The sequence below is a fragment of the Chrysemys picta genome, chromosome 2 (assembly GCF_011386835.1).
Source record: "Chrysemys picta bellii isolate R12L10 chromosome 2, ASM1138683v2, whole genome shotgun sequence".
Classification (NCBI taxonomy): domain Eukaryota; kingdom Metazoa; phylum Chordata; order Testudines; family Emydidae; genus Chrysemys; species Chrysemys picta.
In genome coordinates this window covers 57,262,897-57,284,304 of record NC_088792.1, presented here as the reverse complement: position 1 = coordinate 57,284,304, position 21,408 = coordinate 57,262,897, and the positions used below count along the sequence as shown (strand labels likewise).

The 21,408-nt window shown below is 39.9% G+C and overlaps 1 protein-coding gene across 10 annotated transcripts in view; it reads left to right on the top strand.

The window, feature by feature from the left end:
- The window catches only part of CRPPA (CDP-L-ribitol pyrophosphorylase A), a 195,401-nt gene that overhangs the window by 129,818 nt on the left and 44,175 nt on the right, over positions 1-21,408 (top strand). Inside the window, exon 10 of one of the 10 annotated variants that reach the window (XR_010598277.1) lies at positions 4,592-5,519. The exons of the other annotated variants lie outside the window; for them this stretch is intronic. The gene's annotated coding sequence lies outside the window, so the exon portion shown is untranslated. The remainder of the gene's footprint in view (positions 1-4,591; positions 5,520-21,408) is intronic. 10 annotated transcript variants of the gene reach the window in all.

Sequence of the window (21,408 nt, the reverse complement as noted above, 5' to 3'; positions counted from 1 at the left end):
GCTTTTTATACTGACTTAGCAGGTATTTTTGTTTTGCCCTGTTTTTTATTTTCATGAGAGCTGAACAGAATCCAATTCTTATATTATTATTTAATACTCTTTAAAGGCAAGATTATAACCTAGGCCTCTGCAGCCCACATGGAAGAAGGGGAACTAGTTCTCTGCAACTGTCTATCCTAATAGAGTCCAGGTGTAGAGGGAGAATAGGGTCCATGGTGCCACGACCACCCTATGTGAGCAGGAGGACAGGAAGGGGTTGGAGAGGGGCAGTGAGTGAATGGAACTTTGTTTGCACCCCCGTAGCTCCCTTTCCCACAAATAAATGGCCAGCTGAACTGACCCAAGACAGGAAGTAAACTGCAGCCTGTAAAAACCAGCTGTACCTTACTGAGGCTAGGTCTACACTACCCGCCTGAATCGGCGGGTAGAAATCGATCTCTCGGGGATCGAATTATTACGTCTCGTCGGGACGCGACAATCGATCCATCGATGCTCTTACTCCACCAGCGGAGGTGGGAGTAAGCGCCATCGACGGGGAGCCGCGGAGGTCAATTTTGCTGCTGTCCTCACAGAGGGGTAAGTCGGCTCCGATAGGTCGAATTCAGCTACGCTATTCGCGTAGCTGAATTTGCGTATCTTAAATCGACCCCCCACCCCGTAGTGAAGACCTGCCCTAAGTCACAAATTCTTCCCTGGGCTCCTCCTGTGGCAGCGAAGCTACCACTCCTTAGACAGGACTAGACGCAAAGGATGAAACACAGCCCCTTCGCAGTCAATGGGAGTTTTGCCATTGACTTCAATTTGGCCAAAGTCCAAATCTAGCCTTATATGTGGAGCTATTAGCATTGCCTAAAATTAAAGTTGCTTGACACTTTCCTGTTGTCAGTAGCTTATAACTTTGCCAGACTTTAACTTTCTAGATTGGAATTTGTGATGATGCAAGTTGCCTGCTTCAGGCTGAATTTTTTTTTTTAAATTTCAGGAAAAAAGAAATCAGCCATTTCCAAGAACAAGATTAGGGGAAAACATATTGTTTTTGCCCATGTGAAAATAAATGTGTTACAAGTTGAGTCTTTCTCCCTCCCTATGAATATTCACCCAAATTTGTTGTGAGTTATGAGCCTCTTAAAAATCACAGTTCATACATGCTCAGTAGAAACTTGGTAGAGTTTGGCACTACAGTTATAATCCAAAGATTCTGTCTGCACTAAGCTTGCTTCACCCTCTCTCAGCTCCTATGTGTGACCACATTGTGTGTGAGTTATCCCTCCAAAGCAAGCCAGCAAGCTCCAGCACAGTTTTGCAGGAACTTCCCCTGCAATTACTCCTCCCAACTGATGAGAGGTCATTGTGACACCAGGCACAGGAATGGAATACAGGGAGTCTGGCTCGCCTGTATACTCAGTGTTCCCCCTGCTGGTGCCCAGGAAGGAAGCAAGGAGGAGGTAGCAACCTGATTTGAATGCAGAGGGGTAAGGAAGGGAGGGTGCTGGATAGGTGTTTCAGGAGATGACGGGGGGCAAGAGCCAGCTTTGGAGGGGACTGGATAAGTGCACAGGGCATCTGCTTCATTGAGTGCACAGGATGGACAGTGCTCTGGGGATGAATCAAGGCTGTGTAGTGAAGTAGGCTATTGTCTGTAGGATCCCGGCTTCATTTGTGGGAGAAGTTGGAAGGTGTGTAGAGAATAAGGCAGGAAATTGCAGGAAGAGGGAGAATTGTCTCATGGTTAAGAGACTTGAATGTTGCCCTGGAGAACTGGATTTTTTCCTTCGTCTGCCAGAGTTCCTATGTGATGCTGGGCAAGTCACTTAACCCAAAATGTTTACCTTTGCCACTAATTGTGTGTTTTTGATTTTCTGGGTGCCCAGTGTGAGACACCTGGAGTCTTTTTTGCAGGAGTGTTGAGCACTCACAAGTGTAACTGACCTGAAGAAGAGCTCTGTAAAAGTTTGAAAGCTAGTTTCTCTCATCAACAAAAATTGGTCCAATTAAAGATATTACCTCATCCACCTTATCTCTCTAACTGCAAATGAAGTCAGTCAGAGTTGTATTTGGAACAGATAAAAGTTTGATAAAAATGCTAAGTACTTTGAAAAATCAGATTCTAAGTGTTACTAGCTGGTGTCCAAAATTAATGGACACTTTTGACTATTTTGGCCTAAATCTCTGTGTACCTCAGTTCCCCAGCTGTAAAATGTAAAACTTAATGTCACTGGATTGTTTTGAGGATACATTCATTAATGTTTGTGAAGTGCTCAGAAACTATGGTGAGAGCAATGTAGAAACACCCACGGGGAAATGAGTAATTCTGTATTCAGTGCAAGGTTTGGATAAAGGTCTGTGCCATACATTGAATGTGAATAAAAGAAATAGTGAATAAACTACCCATTCACTGAAAGAAGCTAGGATCTAGTGAGGGGGAAAAAAGTAGGTGAACATGTATTTGGTGACTATCATAGTGCGAATGCACAAGGGGACTGAATTAAGGTTGTATGGGCAGCCTTAATTCTGACATTTCCTAACTTTTGATGTTAGGCTTTGCAAATCTATCGTTCTTTAACGTATTTTTTTAATGTAAACTGAATAAACAGTACTTCTCCATGCTTGTTTTTAAGGCTTTAAAAGTAAACCTAAAGTGAAATTAATTATCAGAATTCTAGAGGAAGTTGCTCAATTAACTGCTGACCATTCCCCTTAACTTTACCACTGAGTGTGGGAAAGATGGTCATGTCTCTCTATATCAACACTGGGTTTCTCTGTCCATTTTGGCTCTCTTATCCAAGACTAGGCTTGGAAGGATTAGGTTTTTATGGGTAAATGACGATTTCATCGCGCACACACAAACCAATGGAAAAATATTTCCATTGATAATAATCAAAATTTGCAGATAGCAAAAGTAAGAAAAATGCTGCTTAAGAACTTATTAGAGTTTGATTTAAGGATATTTACTTCATATATTTTGGTATCTGATGCTCGCAGTTTGTTTTCAGAGTCATAAAGCTTTACCTTTTTGAATCTCAATGTCTACTGCCATTAAATAATTGCCTGAGCCTATCCATTGTCTGATCCTCCCCACATAATTTCCCTCAACCATGAAAATATGAATAAATAAAAATTAAAAAGTTAAAAAAGAAACATTGATATTATCCCTTGAAATTATATATATAAATCGAATTCTGTCTAACCTATGTCGGTCCAACCTCATTGGCAGAATTTGGAAACTCTATATCAACAATACGTTCATAAATATAGATTAAAACACCAGTCCACATTTTTACTCATCTTTCTAGAACATCTAAAGCATCTGAATTAAAATTTGATGAATTCCCATTTGGCTATAGTAAAATTGGCCCCCTTTTTAATATGCACTCTGGGGATATACTGAGCAAAGTAAGATTAAAGACATGATTTTAAAATGAGATTTGAAGTTTCTGAGGATTGAATCTTGTGGACATGTTTGAATATAATCAGTCTAACTTACTGAGGCATTGTTTTACCTATATTTAAAATATATTTTAGTAACTCTATTATCTGTGGTAAAAGACTGGATTTCTCAACTGCTAGACTGTAAATGAATGGTGATTTTTAATCCCTCGAGCATAAAGATCATATTTCTTCATCGTTCAGCAGTGCTTTTATTAATATAATTACAGTAGCAAGCAACAGAGCCTGGTTTTATCCTGGTGATAATTATTAATGTATTGCCCAAGTTTCTAATTTTTATATCGACACAAGACATTCCCATGCATGCTTGTGCATGCACATACGTATGGAGGGTTATTGTGGACTTGGAATGTGCATTTTACGGAAGAAATATGATACACTGATGTTCTACAAATGAACCCTCTCTCACTTTTCAGCTAGGATTATTCTGTACAGTTACAATGTTGAAATATTAAAAAATTAACAATATCAGTTAAAGGTGAACCATTTAATTGCAGTTTAGGAGCAACCTCAGAATTGCTCTTTACTGCTCCTAGATCCCATTGGGCTACTCAACTGGGCTACAAGGCATGTAACTCAAATTAGTTTCTAATGATGCCAGAGATCACTAGAGATTGTCAGAGTCCTCCAGGAAGACAAGGAAGCCAGGATGTGATATTTCTCATGTATGAAAACAAGGGGAGAAAAACTCTACTAAAAAGTGAAAGCATCAGAAAGGAGCTGTAAAGGGCGGGCAGCAACAAAAATTGTTTTCTCACTGAAATTCATTTTTAAGTCAGACCAACCTGGTTCATAGATTACAGGGTCTCTCTCTCTCTCGCTCTCTCGCCTGCTTTCAAACACTGAAATGCTTTTTTCAAGCCATCAGACACGTCACTTGAATTCTAGAAACTGTTAATTGTTTTTAATGAGATCCTGCATTCTCCTCCACTGCAGGGATGCCAATTAGTGGGGCAAGTGGGGGGCAAAAGCCCCCCCAAGGGTTTTGCAATTGCTCAAAGTAGGATGGCCACCCAATTAGCATCCAGGCCCACCCAAATCTGATCCTGTGTGAATGCCCTTGAATGGGTGGGATTCTGTGGCTGGTCTGGGTGACATGACCCAGCAACCCCCTGTCACCATTTTGTTTCTCCTCCCCACCCAGGCAGCAGCATTGGCAGAGGGAGCTATGTAGTCCCACCTCCAAGACCAGTGGTGTCTCCCCCCTCAGGCAGGGCTGGATTAAGATATTTAGAGACCCTAAGCACTGAAAAGATTATGGTGCCACCCCCATATGTAATTCAAAATAAAAACAATACTATACCGTAAAATAAAATTTTATTTTTCAAAAATGACACAAAACTTACATGTATGCTGAAATTAAAATAGCTTCTTTCTAGATTTTCTGATTGCAAAATTCTGGATAAGTTCATCGAAGCTGACTTGACAAAGCATGTCCACTTCCATACACAATAGGAAAAGTGAATCAAGTCTGTCCTGACACATTGTTGTTCTCTGAGGGTTTTTTATTCTTTTTAGCTGAGGAAAAGAGTGTTCTGCGGAGCAGTTAGTAATCATCAATGTTAGAAAAATACATAGTGCGATCTCTACATTTGGAAATACACATTGTATTCCATCTTTCAATATTGTGTCATGAAGATCAATGTGACTGAATTTCATTTTTCCTGTTTCATTAAAGTTTGCGTGCATATAACAGTGGAACTGCCATACTTTTCCACAGAGATTCATGTTCAAGTCAACAGGGTATGAGTCAACTAGTTTTTGGGAACCTTGTGAATATTGGTTGTCAGCTAAGTCCATATTGTTTAGAAAAGAAAATATACTTGATACTTCTTTGTACATTTCACCTCTCTTCTTCAAGTGTATCAATTATAGTGTAGTAAGTAGATAGGCAAAATTTGTCTCTAGGATTCAATGCCCTTTCTGTGGCCCATGGAAAGGGGCAGCATGTCCGGCTCTTCGGCGGCGGGTCCTTCGGTCCGGACCTCTTGGAGGGAAGGACCGGCCGCCGAATTGCTGCCGAAGAATGGAGCGGCGCGGAAGAGCTGCCGCTGAAGTGCCGCCGATCGCAGGTTTATCTTTTTTTTTTCTTCGCCGCTTGGGGCCACAAAAAAGCTGGAGCTGACCCTGGTTCTCTTTCAGCATCATAATCTCAGTACAATTTATGCTCTTAAACCCTCAAAAATACCTCCAAAACTCTCTCATCCTAAACCCAGTTAAAATAACCTTAGGGTTCTATATATATATATATATATATATGTACTATAAATACATAGAGTAAAAATATCCTCAGTTAAGGCTCCAGCAGCTCTCCTAATTTACCCCTGTTGTATATATTTACAGCAAAATGTAGTATCTTGTTCTGAGACCATTTGATAGAGATCTTCGGCATGTTCTCAGCTGTGCCAAGCTGATCCTAGCTGAACCTGTCTGCTTCCAGATCATTTGCCATTCAAAGGAGCTGGATTGCTGCAAAGAATCCATCTCCTCCAAATCATCAGCCACCATTAGTACTGTGTTTGTTAAGTATAGTTAACATATAGTTAATAGTGCTTTAGCAGCCTCAACTCAGAATGTTCTTGCTTTCATGAGGTGATATTAGAGCCCTAACATTATTGTAGTAAGTTGCCTGTTGTATTTAATGTATTGCCAAGACATTTCATTCTTATCATCAAGGACATTAATGTAGTTTAGTGTTGTTTTGAGTAAATATAATTAAGTGACTTTCAGGAGGAAGTCATAGTTAAATTTGTAAGTAATGCACTGTCCTACATGATAAAGTGTGTCAGAAGTTAGGGATGAAATCCTGGCTCCTTTCAATGGGACCAGGATTTCAGCATATGTATAGATGTCTGCAGTCACAATGCTTGATAGTGTAATTTTGCTATCAAGTAATGGTGTATATAATGGGAAAATATCCTCTGGATACAATTATGCAAGATTTTCACCCTTACTATTGGTATTGCCATATTTTAGTTATAGTACTATAAGTAACATTGCTGGCATAGTAATTACCATATCTGTTCAGTCCTTAGCATCATTATGCCCTAATGTGTCTGGACTCCCTGAATGAAGGAATGTATAACAGACCACATAGAAAAATACGTTTAGGGTAAGATAGGAGGTATCAGCTTAATTTACTTGGAGTAATACCTACCTGATATTATGAAAGTTAATGGAAATATTATAACTCATGCTGTACTAAATCTCATTTTTAAAAAAAAAGTGTGAATATATACTAGAAAGTTTTGAATATGTTAAAAACTACTAATGAACTATGACAAGTATTTCCTTGTTTACCAGGAAATATGAGGTGATTGTTGTTTTAAAAGAAATAAATTATATTGTTTTCCTGAATCATCCTTTATCAATATGTTTTTAAAATTTTAATTAAATTTCATGCTGAAATGTGCAATTTACATGATCAGAAATACACCCCCATCTCAAATATCCAACTTTTTTTTAAATAATATGTAAAGTAATGAAGCTTGTACAGTGTTTTTATTCTTTACCAGATTTCTTGGCAGTTTTGTGGTAAAATTGACCTTGGTGAGAAACCTTTATTTAAAGTGTTAATCTTCAACATTTTCATAGTTGTGCTTCATATATAGTACTACTTTCGTCTGCTGTGTTTTTTAATACAGCTCTTCATTCAGTGTCAGCTTCCGAAACATTTAGGTGTTGTAGTGATACACGTTTCATAGTCTCAAAGGCTATTAAGAATTTATGGCCTCCGGCTATCATGGATGTTAAGTCTATATAATTTTGTATGAAAGGCAGCTTTGATATTTCTGAAACATTCTAATTTTATACTCCACTCAAGTATATTTCAGCCAGCAGTGAATGAATAGGGACTTTTCTGAATTTTACATCTTTACTAGCAGATGGATGCACTAGCCAATTTGTTTCAAGCAAAAAGAGCATAATGTGTGACCATGTAATTGCGTAAGATTTTTGTCAACCATTTTACTTTACATGGATTTTAGACACTGAAATTTATTTTTTAAATTATATCCTGGAACTTGTGCCTCTTCACCAATTTAGCACTGAACATTATATTGATCAACAGAGAGGTAGCCTCTTCGTTTATCGGAACTGCTTGATATTACAGGAAATTGAGGAAGATGCTGCATGGAATTTTCCTACTAGTTAGTGGAATTCACCCTTTCACAAAAGCAGACTGTCATTGCCAAAACCCGGCTGCCTCCCTCATGCTCAGGAATTAGCCTTAGGGCTTGTCTTCACTGCAGTGTTTGTTTGATCAATCTACACTTGAGTTAACTCTTCTCAAAATAGTTCACATAAGACAAGTCACACAACGAAACACTGAACAGCACAGAGTGTTTGTAGTAGCAGCGCAGAATAACTGATTCCTCACTGCCCTAACTGGCTCCATCCCCTGATGGGCTAGCTAGTTCAAGTTTAAAGTGCCACTTAACTAGAGCTAGAGACTCGCCTGTGTACACTGGGATGGATTAAGGACAACATTTGAGTTATAACTCGAGCTAACACTGCAGTGAAGGGACAAAGATGGCCACATTCCTGCTCAATCTGCACCTCGGAAGATAGCTGTCACCTTCCACCTTTTAGAAGCTGCTAGGAGTTCTGCCTTCTGGGCTGTCTAATTTCATTTCATTTAATAGAGATGCTGCCTGTTCAAATCTTTTTTTTTTTTTATTCACTGATTTGTGTGTCTTCATTGTCATGTGCCCGGGGTATTTAGCAAACTGTTCATGCTTATGGTGTTGATGATGCTACATCTAAGGATCCTTGAAATTGCTGTCGCTTTTTCCTTTGCTTACCACCTCTAAAGTTTCACCTTTAAATATTTCCATTTGGTACGTTCTTTCCTGCCATTCAAATATCTTGTTGCCGTCTCTCTTTTAAATATATTTTATATTATTTGAATATTAAAATGCACTACTAGATAATCTTAAAGTTATTGGACTCAAATGTAAAATTTAATCTACGTGAAAACCGTTTTAAACAGTTTAAATACAATGCCTTTCAATTAATTTGTTCCCTGACTAATTTGATCAAATCATTTTTGAGTCAAATTATTTGTAATATAAATAACGAGTATTACTTGGTTATTTAAATCATTGGTGATAGAAAGTTGTCAGGTAATAAGGAAAGTCACACTGCTGAATGACAGAGAAGACTAGAGGGCCCAAGCAAATTCTATTACTCAGATATTGCTAGATTAGAGGAAGTACTGGTAGTATACCCCAGGAAAGCAGTGATATATATTTGTGCCGCTGCCCAAAATAAGCGCCGCCCAGCGGGAGCTCACACCCCTTCTGTACCCCAATCCCCTACCCCAGCCCTGATCCCTGTCCTGGAGCCAGCACCCCATACTCCCTCCTGCACCCCGAACCACCTCCTGCACCCCAACATCCTGCCCCAGTCCTGAGCCCCCTCCTGGAGCCAGTACCCCATGCCCCTCCTGCACCCCGAGCCCCCTCCTGGAACCTGCACCCCAATCCCCTGCCCCAGCCTGGTGAAAGTGAGTGAGGGTGGGGGAGAGCAAGCAACAGAGGGAGGGGGGATGGCATGAGCAGGGTGGGGCCTCAGGGAAGGGGCGGGGTAGATCCTGGGTTGCATTTAAATTCAAAAAGTGATCTTGTGCTTAAAAAAGTTGGAGACCACTGCTATAGCCTGTGTGGTATCCAATGCAAAGTTTGTCATGTCGGGTGTCTTCGGAAGGCTCAGGATGCACTGAGCATTGGTGTTATAGTAATCTTATAGGTTGTAATTTCATGTATATAGTTATGAGGCTGAAAATGTGTCCTTATGGTTTAAAACAAGCCCAGGCAAAACTCTTTAGGAGCAGAGGGGCAGTTCACACCTCATCAGGGCATGTATGGGACAAACCTAGACCAGCCTCACAGGAACAAAGGACACTGGCCTAGGCAGCAACAAAAGATCTGTTGGACTCTCAAGTGAGTCACACCCCTTCCCTTGGTCAGTTTGGGACTATGATGAGGTAATGGTCACCTGACTCTGAGGTGGGGGGGGCAAAGCCACGAGGGAAGAAAGAACATGATAAAAGGGAGAGACATTTGCCATGCTCTGTCTCTTCCACCTTCATCTACAGACACTACCACCAAGCAAGCGGCTAAAGTGCTGATCAAAGGGGAGAGCCTGGCTTAAGGGCAATCAGCCAGCCTGTGGTGAGAAGCATCTAAGTTTGTAAGGGCATTCACAGTGTTAAGATCAGCTTAGAATGCGTTTTGCTTTTATTTCATTTGACCAAATCTGACTTGTTGTGCTTTGACTTATAATCACTTAAAATCTATCTTTCGTAGTTAATAAATCTGTTTGTTTATTCTACCTGAAGCAGTGTGTTTGGTTTGAAGTGTGTCAGAGACTCCCCTTGGGATAACAAGCCTGATACATATCAATTTCTTTCTTAAATTGATGAACTCATACAAGCTTGCAGCATCCAGCGGGCATAACTAGACGCTGCAAGATGGAGGTTCCTAGGGTTATATCTGGGACTGGATATATTGGTTAGCGTCATTTGGTTGCACAGTCCAAGCAGCGGCTTGCCAAAAGTGCTCACTCACGTAACTGGGAGCAGCTTACATGCTAGAGGCTGTGTGTGAACAGCCTGGAAGTGGGGGTTCTCACAGCAGAGCAGGATAGGCTGGCTCCCAGAGTCGAGGATTCAAGTGACTAGCAGATCACCAATCCGGATAACACCAGGAGAACGTCATACTGAGACAACAGAATCCAGCCTGATAAATAAAGGTATGTACCTAGTCTCCACTGCATCTGTCAGGGTACACAGTCTCCATATAGGAAATCTAAAGGGTATATGGAGTTCATGTAAAAGTGAATAAACAGGATCCTTCCATAATTATTATTTGAAAATAGACAGATTCCGCTGATGAGCAGGACTTTCTCAACTAGTTATTTGCTCTAGTAATAAGCATGCATTTGTTGTTACTTTCATCATTCTGCAGGTAGTAAAAAACATAAGCACTGTCTGGTAAATGAGAATATTCTCTATTGATTTTGTGTTAGAATCAATACAATTTTTATACTGTAATTGGGAGAACAAAAATTAGTAAAAAATGTGTTTTTAATATAAAAAGTAGAATATAGATTGATTCAAGAAATTTACCTGAAGCATAATCCCTTTCAACAGATATATATATTTCATTGGTTTTGTGTCATATTAAGAACTTGGATGTTAGTTTACTTTTTTTTGTCAGTTACACAACAAATCAGCATGAAACCTTGTCCTATGAAAGAAAAAAGTGAAATTGCTTGATAATAAATACTGCTACTCCATAGTATTTTTTTTTACTAACTGCTGAATGACTAGAATTATGTATATAATTCAAAACTTTAAACAGGAAAACGTTTTTCAGCAATATTGTTATTGTTAAAAGCATTAGCTAATTATTAGTCTTGTAAGGATTTGGTTATTTAAAAAAAAATAATTTTAGACCTTAGGGCAAGATGTCCCATCTAACACAAAATGGAATATAGCATAGCAGTGGCTCTCAAACTGGTCCATGAAGCACAAGTGGTCCACAGAATTAAACTTTTTAAAAATCAAGCAGTGTGAGATTGAGGGATGGGAAGGAGATGGTCCACAAAAGACTCTTTATATTAGAAAGTGGTTCATGCATTGAAACATGGGGAACCACAGTAGAGCAGCATGGAAAGAGTATAAGGAACTTAGAAGCTGCAAAACAATTGAAGTGTCCCTCCTTCAGTTCTTGAAATTCATTGTGGGTATGGGCATGTGGGATTTGAATGACAGAGTTGAGGTAAAGTGGAAGTGCCCTATTGAGTAAAGATGCTTTGTTGAGGGATTTGGGTAGAGATTTAGCAAGAACACATTTGTTCAATAACAATATAGTCTTTCCTTCACTGAGTGGGTGAGACAGGTGGGGCTTGTGACCAGAATATACACATGTGGTTACAGCTAATACAACAGAAACTTTGTTCAGAGTTCTATTGTTTATTATGTTAAAATGAACTTTCAAGTAAACATGTCTGGTAGTTGCCAGGTGTACAACATACAGTGTCATTCATTTACTGTTTCACTGTTTATCTTGCATGAATTAAGTAACTCTACCTTCCAGTAGTCTGGCATTTTTGTGATGTGCTGTGTAATATGATACAGTTTGTCCTCCATATATTAAATCAAAGTATTTAATACATGAAAATATGGCATGTGAAAAAGTTTCAAAGTGAAAGCTGAAATTGTATTACAGCTTATAATTAAGGCCTGAACATTCTCCAGGAACAACAGGAGAGAGTGAACGTTGGATGCTCTGCAACTTTTTCTTCAAGAATATAATGTTTGACTACTTTTGAATCTATAAATAAACATAAATATATAGAGAAATTAAAGGCCAACAAGATGCTATGGGCCTGATCTCTAGCACTGGAAAGTCTGCCAGGAGGGGTGCAGCTGCACAAGTCTCCTACAATATCTTTTATGCCCTTGGAGCCAGAAATGGCAGCAAAGTGGACAGGGCTAGCTGCGGAGTGGGTGGGAGTAAGATACATAGGAGATACACTAATTTAGTTGAGTATCCACTGCAGATTGAGAGGCAGCGTGGTCCTATGTGTAGGTGTTGAGAGGCAGCTATGAACTATGAAAACAATGGAAAAGCTTATTAGTGGTATGAATACCCACTGCACGGTTAGAAGGGTCAGGTATTATAGAATCTAGCCAGATGCAGAATAAAGTAGTAGAATCGAAGGTGTCATTTTAATAACAGTTTCTAGCCACTGCAGTTATAAATAAATAATTCCAAATGCAAACTGAATGTAAATGTATGCAATGTCGTCTTTCTGTATTTGCAAACCAGCGGCTTGAATCAATATGTCTTAGATGTATGAACTGTTCCATTTTGCAGCCCAGCATCTCCCATAATTCTGAAACATATTATTTCCCTCCTGTCTGCAGGTTCTGAGGGTTGTTCAAAGCTGCAGCACAGCCCATGCTTGCTGCCGAGATAGTCTGGCTCCATGGCAGCAGTCAAGTGGTGGTTTGTTTCACTCCCACTCTTTTCTTTTAGATTTGTTATTTTTAGCTGTTTTGGGGGCAGCTACTGTGTTTTTATTTGTTTTCAAGACTCCTCACCTGGGATGCAAGCAGCATGGTGCTCACACCCAGACAGAGCTGCTGCAGCAGCTTCTCCCTGCCAAGCTCCTCTGCCCCCTTCCAAACAGCTGTGCAAGCACTGGGCAAATGCTTTCTCAGACTCGGCAGAAAGTAAAAAATGGCCAGCTAGCTGATCCTATATCTGCTAGGGCATGTGGCTCTAAGTAGGATGGGGATGTTGGGGCCCCTTTCTCCCCAAGAAGCCACAACTCCACCAAGGAAAAACCTGAGTAGGAGACACAGAGAAGATCAAGGAGAGGCTCTGAGGATCAGGAGAACTTCATCCAGCTAACCCAAGGGCAACCAAGGACTGTAAAGATAAGACCCTTTCTGGGCTCCTTGCCCCCCGATGAGTCCTAAAATGGGTCCTAGAATCTCAGGGTAGAAAAGCAGAAAAGTCAACTACTTGGAATGATGCCTGAACTAGGAAGTCTTCACTCTGATCTTGCACATGTTTGGTCTTCCCTCAGTCCACTTGTTTGCCAGTTGCAAGAATGTAAAACATCCAGAATTCTTCACCTGGGAAGCAGACCCAAGTCAATGGGGAAAGTTGCTCTGTTGCACAGATGGGCACAGGGCCTGCTATACCTATTTCCATCCTCCCCTTTCCTGGGGAAGGTGATCCAAAAGGCAAGGTGAGAAGAAGCAAGGCTACCCTTGGCCAATGAGACCCTAATTCTTTGGTCTGATAGAATTGAAGCTGGAACCACCATTGCAGCTTCTGACAAGACCAGACAACTTTTTTCCAAGACCCACTCTTCGATCCAAACCCAGGGAAGCATTTGCTGCATTTGGCCCATCAGCCAAAGTGATTGGGACAGTGCTCTCATTCAGGAGTGTTTTCTCACTAAAAACCTACTCCTCCAAATGGACCAAGTTCAGCTCATGGTGCACAATGCACATCCAAGGGATCCTAAAAGTCCCACCACTCTGGACTGCCTTCAGGAAGGTGTGGATTTGGAATTTCAGCTCAGCACCATAATGCACCAGATATCTGCCCCAAGTAATGTACTATCTGCGGGATCCTTGGATTCCTTGGCAGAACCCACAGGTATCCAGATTTCTCAGAACAATCAGACTGGTCAGACCAGCAGTCAGACCAATCTTCCCTAAGTGGGAACTATCACCGGTGGCAAAAGTCCTAGCCTCCCATGTGTTTGAGCCTCTGATTTCTTTCATTCTTGCCATGGCCACAGCACCCAAGTGAGAATCAGTGGCACAGCCTAGGTGTCAGAAGAGCACAAAAGACATATCTAGCATACAGAATCCACAAGAAGTTCTGGCTCCCTGTTCATTTCCTTTCATCCCAAAGTGCCATGGGCTTAGAGTATCCAAGCTATCCCTTAGCAGACTATGCATTGTTGAGGAATACACGCCATCTGGCCACCTATTCAAGAAGGAATCAAGGTGCATTCTACAAAATCCATGGTGACCACGTAGGCCAAAAAGCATGTGCTTCCACCAGAGAGATCTGCAGTGCAGCCACATGGTCATTGAGTATTGCCTCTACCGGACACTATAAAGTAGACGTTCTGTCACCGCATAGATCTCCTTTGACAGGAAGATGCTGCAGGCAGTGGTCCAGACATAGTCTTAGAGAGACAAGGTGGGTGAGGTAATATCTTTTATTGGACCAACATCTGTGGGTGAGAGAGACAAGCCTTTGAGCTACACAGAGCTCTTCCTCAGGTTCAACATGGGACTGACACAGCTACAACACTACTGCATACAGATGGTCTTAACATTTGAACAAAAAAGTGAGGACTTTCCTATTTCTTATGTTCATTTTTCTATCCCTCCCTACTCCTATTCATTGCTTGCCACCTCCGATATGTATCAGAATCGTGGGAGACATTGCGCTGCAGAATGGAAAATTTCTTACCCAGTATTTTCCCTTCTGCTAGCAGTTTCTCCCACAATTCTACCCATCCTGGAAAGCTTCACAGTTAATGCTCAGCAGTTTACTTGGGTAGTTACTGCGTGGTCAGTGGCCTACTGTCCACAGTTAGTTAGTTGGCACTGAAGTATTTGTTACTAATAATTTTCTTCTAGTTTTTTTCACAGCTTTGGAATGAATCATCTGGCAGCAAGTAGGAGAAGAGGGCATGGCTAGTGCAGGCTATACTGCAGATTGGAACTACCTTGAGAAACTGCAGACGGAGGGAAATAGCCCATATGTATCAGAATTGAGGGAGATGGAGTACTGGATATTTGGACAGTTTGCGGTTGAGGTTGGGGTTTGCTGAGGTGGGGAACAAATTGTTCAAAGTGACTTCTGACCCTGCCCACAAGGAACAGTGGAGGAGATGGATCTCACTACCATTGTCAAAAGCCTCAGCTGCCTAACGGGTGCCAAAGATTCAAATAATCTCCCTCCTCTTTTCTGGGTGTCAAAGTTCCAGTTGTTCCTTACCTAGATGCCAAAACTTCATGTTTCTGCCAACCACTTTTAAATTGCACATATGCATGTTCAATATTCAGAACTTCTACAAATTGAAAATATGCGGGCACTCTAAAATAAATTGAATAGAATATCCAAATCAATAACACAAGATATACTGTAGCAACTTTTGTTATTTAATATAGTGAAACACTCAATTTTTGTGCTGTAGCATTTCCGGTTTGCCACTCTAGAGTAGAGCTGGTTGGGAATTTTTCAATAAAATGTTTTGTTGGGAAATGCAGATACGTCGAAACAGCAGTTTGTGGAAACACATTGGTTTGTGGAAACATAACTTTTGTTGTAATGGATGGATGGTCTAGGATGGAGATTCTTGTCAAAATAAGAGAGAGGCCCCAGAATAGCCAATAATCTGGAATCAGGTCAGTGCCCTATCACCCTCAGGCTATAAAGTCTCTCAAACTCTTGTGAAAAAAAAATTCTCAAAAATTTCCAAAGGTGTCTGGTTCATCCCAGTGTAAAACAAACCTCTTTTTTTGTGAAACAGAATTCTTGTTTTCTGGCCAGCTCCACACTGGAGTTTTTCAGAAACCGGAGAGGCTTTGTTGCAGAATTTACTCATATTTGTAGAGTACACAAGCTTTGTATGCAGCAGATTAAATGTGAGAAGACCATTTTGGTTGTAGAGCTCTAAGAAAATGTCTGCACTTCTGTCACCATGCCGCAGTGGATCGCAGCGGAGAATACCTGATTCAGGACAAACTGCTGAGAAATAGGGCAAACTCACCCCAAACTGGTTATTCTATCATAAGATATATCTAGCCAGTAACAAAAGGAAACTTCTGTCTCACCACACTGGTTAACAAAAAGTCAAAAATGCAAATCTCCTTTGGCATTCCAGCACTCATTTCACCACCCAGACAGTTAAACTTACAATGTGTGGTTATTTAAAGCCAATTTCATCAAGCAAAGAGTCTTTCTAATCCCAAGAGATCACCCACATAGCCAGGTCAATATATAACTCAGATCTTATCCAATAATCATGTTGTTGCCAATCCTTTCGTATCTAATAGCTAAAGATTTATTTATACAAGAAAAGAAGGAGGAAAGAGTTAAAATAATCAAAGAAATCATGTACATACAATCATTGCAAAGTTCTTGGATCAGGTTTGTAGCAGTGATGGAATAAACTGCTGGCTGTAAAGTCTCTGGTAACTTCCAAAAGATTGGAAGGTCCTCAGTCCATTGGTGTAAGTCCACAGTCCAGAGATTAGATCAGGAAAGAGGCAAAATGGAGATGCTTCCAGAGTCTTGTGTACCTTTTCACATATGGAGGGATTGCTCTCAGTCTTAGTTTGTGGAAAATTACAGGCACAAGATGGAGTCCAGGGACACATAAGCAAGTTACAGGCCCTTGCATGCTTTGATGACTCATAGGACAAGCCATTTTGGCTAACGTGGCCACAGGAAGGCTCACTGGGTGGGGACAAGCTTCTTCTATGACCCATTTGAGAGCTACTTATTCTTGGGCCATCAACTTGAATAATTCATTCACAAATGTGCTGGCCAGACTGGATGTAAATTACCTTGGGAGTGTTACCCTAGGAGCAAACACATTTGAAATATGGGTGCATAGTCAATATTCATAACTTTAGATATAAAGATGATACTTGCATACAAATAATCATATTTGATAGATTGTAACTTTTCCATTGATACCTTACATGACATACTTGTATAAGGTTTGTTGCAGTTGTCTAACAATGGCAATGTTAATTATATAAATGATCATATTTCAAACATACATCACTTATGGGCACCTTATTTATTATTTTAACAATGGTTGGATAGCAAATGGTTGGATATCAACCAATGGTTGGTTGCTGCAAAGTTGTTTGAATTTGCTACTGCTCACATAATAACCAATAAAAAAGTGAAAATGATAGGTGCATATAGTTTCCATAGCCCAAGGCAATTCATTATGCATCACATGACTGGTAGAACAGATGTTTTATTGGAAGTGAATAGAAACTGAGACCTGAAGGATAAGTTTCATTGAAGGAGCTCCAGTAATGGTGCAAAAGTATGATGCACATCTTTTCTGCATAAACGATCTATTTTCACTGAAGACATACCCTCACCTTTTCCTTTAAAAATGCACAGAAAGAGTTCCATGCCCACTAAGTGGTGCAGAGGTATGCTACTTAATACGAAGAAATGGAATTGGACAAAAAGGGAAGTGTCTGAAATATTTAAAACCCTCAGATCCTGTAGCTTTTCCAGTTTAATTACATTAGAGCATGCATTTTCTCTTTGAGTAATATTAGAACTTCCATTTTATCCAAATTACCTGGATATTCTGTATCCCCACACATCATTCTCCTTGTCAACTATTTAACTGGTTTAAAGATTTATCTATTTATCGTTTTGGGTTTCTCAACATACAGGATTTAAGTCTTTTCTGTCCTTGGTAAAATCACCAGCCACAGGCTATGTCTACACTAGGGAGGCTGTGCCAGCTTAGCACACGCCTCTAGTGTAGCCAGCCTACACCTATAGAGGAGTTTTCTTTTGATATATTAGCACCACCTCCCTGAATGAAGTTAGCCACGTTAAGAGAAGTGCTCTTCCATCAACATAGCTGTATCTACACTGGAGATTTGTTGTCATAGCTATGTCAGTCAGGGTTGTGGGCTTTTTTCATACTCTTACCTGACATGGCAATGCCAATATAACTTTTAAGTGCAGACCAACCTTCAGTTATCAATTCATATTTTTGTATGGATTTTTACTTTGCCATTGCAAAGGATAAAATAAAGCTCCCTATTTTAGGCTCAGGAAGGACTTCACATGAAGGTATAACAATATTGCAGAATCCCCCTAAAAAAAAAGAAAGAATGCACAGGCCCTATGGTTGATGTAATAGAACAGATGTCTCCTGGAAAAGTGGCAGTAGAAGCATCAGAAATAGGGAGTTAGTCTTGTATACTTTTGTCAGATGACTTTTGAGTTATCTTATGAGTGAATTTTAGTTTCTATTTTATGTGCTTACTTTCATTAGCTAGTTTTATAATGGATAGATGGCATATGAGTCTTGTTGGTTGTCTGTATTTTAATTCATAACATGGAGCAAATAGTGCTTTTTAATGTACCCTGTGCACAGCTTATTGTGGTGTTAAAACCTCACCTGAATACCCAAGTACTCTGTTTTTTACAGTGTCACTACAAGCAAATCCTCCTCAATTTAAAAGTAGCTACCATAATTACAACCATTATTACAGGGACAAAGACAGACATGCAACTTAAAAGAAAAATAGAGCAAACAAAGAAGAAGCTGGAACAGCTAGGTGGTCAGTCAACAATAGGAGAACTAAGGGCTTGTCTACACTGGCACTTTACAGCGCTGCAAGTTTCTCGCTCAGGGGTGTGAAAAAACACTTCCCTGAGTGCTGCAAGTTTCAGCGCTGTAAAGCGCCAGTGTAGCTCCCAGTGCTGATAGCTACTTCCCTCATGGAGGTGGTTTCTATGCTGTGACTACACAAGCTGCGCCAGCGCTTTAACATTGCCATTGAAGACATGCCCTCAGTCTCAGGGCACTCTCCATTCTTTCTTCTCTCCCTACCTCTTGGCCATTCACTTAAGCCATGGCTCTGTATAAATTGGAAAGATAAGACACCTTTGCTCTGAGAGCCAAACATTATTTTAATAAGGTTCAAAGGGTCAGTACTCTGGGGCAGATTTCCTGCACAATTTGCTCCATCTGTGTAGCTCAGGTGGTGCAAAGGGAGCAGAAACCATCCACTTGTTCCCAGTTTGGCTTCCCATGGTGTGGGGGGACTCCTTAGTGGGCATGGCACCAGCAGAGATGGCTCCTTGGCCTTCTTCCCCAAATCCTCCTGGCTTAGGAGGCAAGGACTGGCAGCATTGAAAGTACCGCACGGTGGTTATTCCTATCTGATATGTAGTCAGTAGGGGATTGTTGTCAGATTATGCAAATTAGAGCAGCCCCCAGGTTGTTCTAACCTGGTCTGAGGCAAAAAAAAAATCAAGGAATCATGGTTAGTTCTCAGCTGCTTCTCTCTTTCCCTTCTTCCTGACTTTGAGCTATTTAGATCCATTCAAGTCCAGACGAAGGATGTGAGATTAAAAATTTAACATGACTGGCATGTCCCTGTGAGCTGCTGATGCTTTATGGAAAACTTGGAAAAACATTTTATTTAGAAACAGTTCTGTGTATAGTATATGTCATGTAGTTCTCGTATCAAGTTTTTTGTTCCAAGGGACTTGTGCAGGATCTTTGTTCCTTAAGTGTCAATACATTCCTTTTTATATCCACCAAAAATCATAATTCTCTGTCTATAACATTACAGTGGCTTGCTGGTAAATGAGCAATTAGGATTACAGATACAGAATACACTTCAGGAACAAATTAACCCTGAAATAATTTTTTTTTCCTGCTAATGTACTTAGTCCTGAAAATTGTAAATTATAATGTAATTGCACGCATATGCACACATATCCCTTGCAGTCAGTAGTTGTATTTTACTGTCAGATAATAGTGATATATATCCTGTGAGGCAATAATTTTCCACTATAACATTCAACTCCTGTCAGGATAGATAACATATGAAAGAAAACTGTTTAATGGCAAGCCCACCAAATTTCTCAGTTTTTAATGTTCCCCACAGAATCTATGGATAATTTAGCTCCATAAACTGGTTTCTACAATTCACTGGTACAAACTGTACAACTTCTGTTGTTCTGACCTCTCTACTTTACATCTGATCTCACAACCCAGAATGAAATAGGAGTTAAGACAAGCAAAAGAGAATACCCTCATTTTGAAGAAGCAGTAAGTGAGCAGAGTAGATAATTCACAAAAATGGTGAACAAATCACATTTTGGACAGGTACATGCTTATGTATGCCTACCTTTGATAACTGATATTTGGAGCTGGAATATAGATTGTTTTACTGGGTAACTGAAGATATGAGTTCTAAACATTGTAAAGAGTGTTTTTAAAAGTCTCAATAAAATGATAAGTGCAAACACTTGACAAATGACACTCTCGTGCTTTAGAGATAAACGGATCATTATTTTCATAGCCAAGTTTTAAAAAAGCATGGAAATAATTTTTCATGATAGGTTAGCACTGAAGTAAGAAATGTTTGAGGCTTTTCATATGGAAACTGATTTGTCACAACATGATTGACTGAGGCGTTGCAAGGCTTTTGCAATCTGTGTAAGTTGTTACACTCTGGGTTCAAAATTACAAACTTCATTTCTGTGACCTCAGATAGGATATAAACATAAGTGACATTGTTTTAATTTAAGTTTATTTTACCTGATGAAGAAAACAGGCTGTTTTTTCATTTTGATAATTATCTACTTTTTGGGTAAAAGGAGGAACCAAATCCAGAATAGATTTAGTCTCACAAATAACATTTCAGATACACCCCTACCCCGATATAACGCGACCCGATATAACACAAATTCGGATATAACGCAGTAAAGCAGCACTCCGGGGGGGCGGGGCTGCGCACTCCGGCAGATAAAAGCAAGTTCAATATAATGCGGTTTCACCTATAACGCGGTAAGATTTTTTGGCTCCCGTGGACAGCGTTATATCGGGGTAGAGGTGTATTGTAATTACAAAGCATGAAGTTCAGCACACAGTTCGCATATTAACCCCCCCCCCCCCCAAAATGCAAGGAATTCAAGGATTATTCTTACGGGTGTGTATATATAGAGGTCATGAATTTTGACGCTTTTGATATGAACTCACATGATATGTGAGCCTTTTGACATGAATTACACTATTTTAATGTATTAATTTGACCTCCTTACAATACTAATTTCAAGTTTTTAATTTTGAGTTGTTCAGAACACATATGTACACACACAAAAGTCTGTTGGAAATAACTGCGCAAGCACACCAGAAAATTCAGAGTGAAGGCTAACATATCGCCCTTAAACACCCAATGAAAGCATAGGTATTGCAGCACGTATCATGTACTGGAGGAATCACACAATACCTGTACTTCATAATGTTGGTTAAGAAACCTTAACATCTTTTACATTTGTTTCTGTCTGAATTGTGTTTTTGTTTCTCCAGTAGGTTAAGAAACAGGAACTGATCTGATAGACTGCAACTGTCATTATAAAATAGTTTCACAGCTCTGTATAAAATGAGTGCTCTGAGACTGACTACCAATTATGTTATTCCCAAATACATGATGCCTAGTAAATACATGGACCTGTTTTTCCATGTTTTTATGTTTTTTTTTATAATGGTAATACAATTCAGATACTTCTGTTCAAAATTCACAGCACTTCTTGGGTGGTTAAACTCCCTAGGTATTAGTCTCATGCCTTATAATGCTACCTGAGGCAAGTTATAATTGCCTTAAAATACACTGCCTGTCAT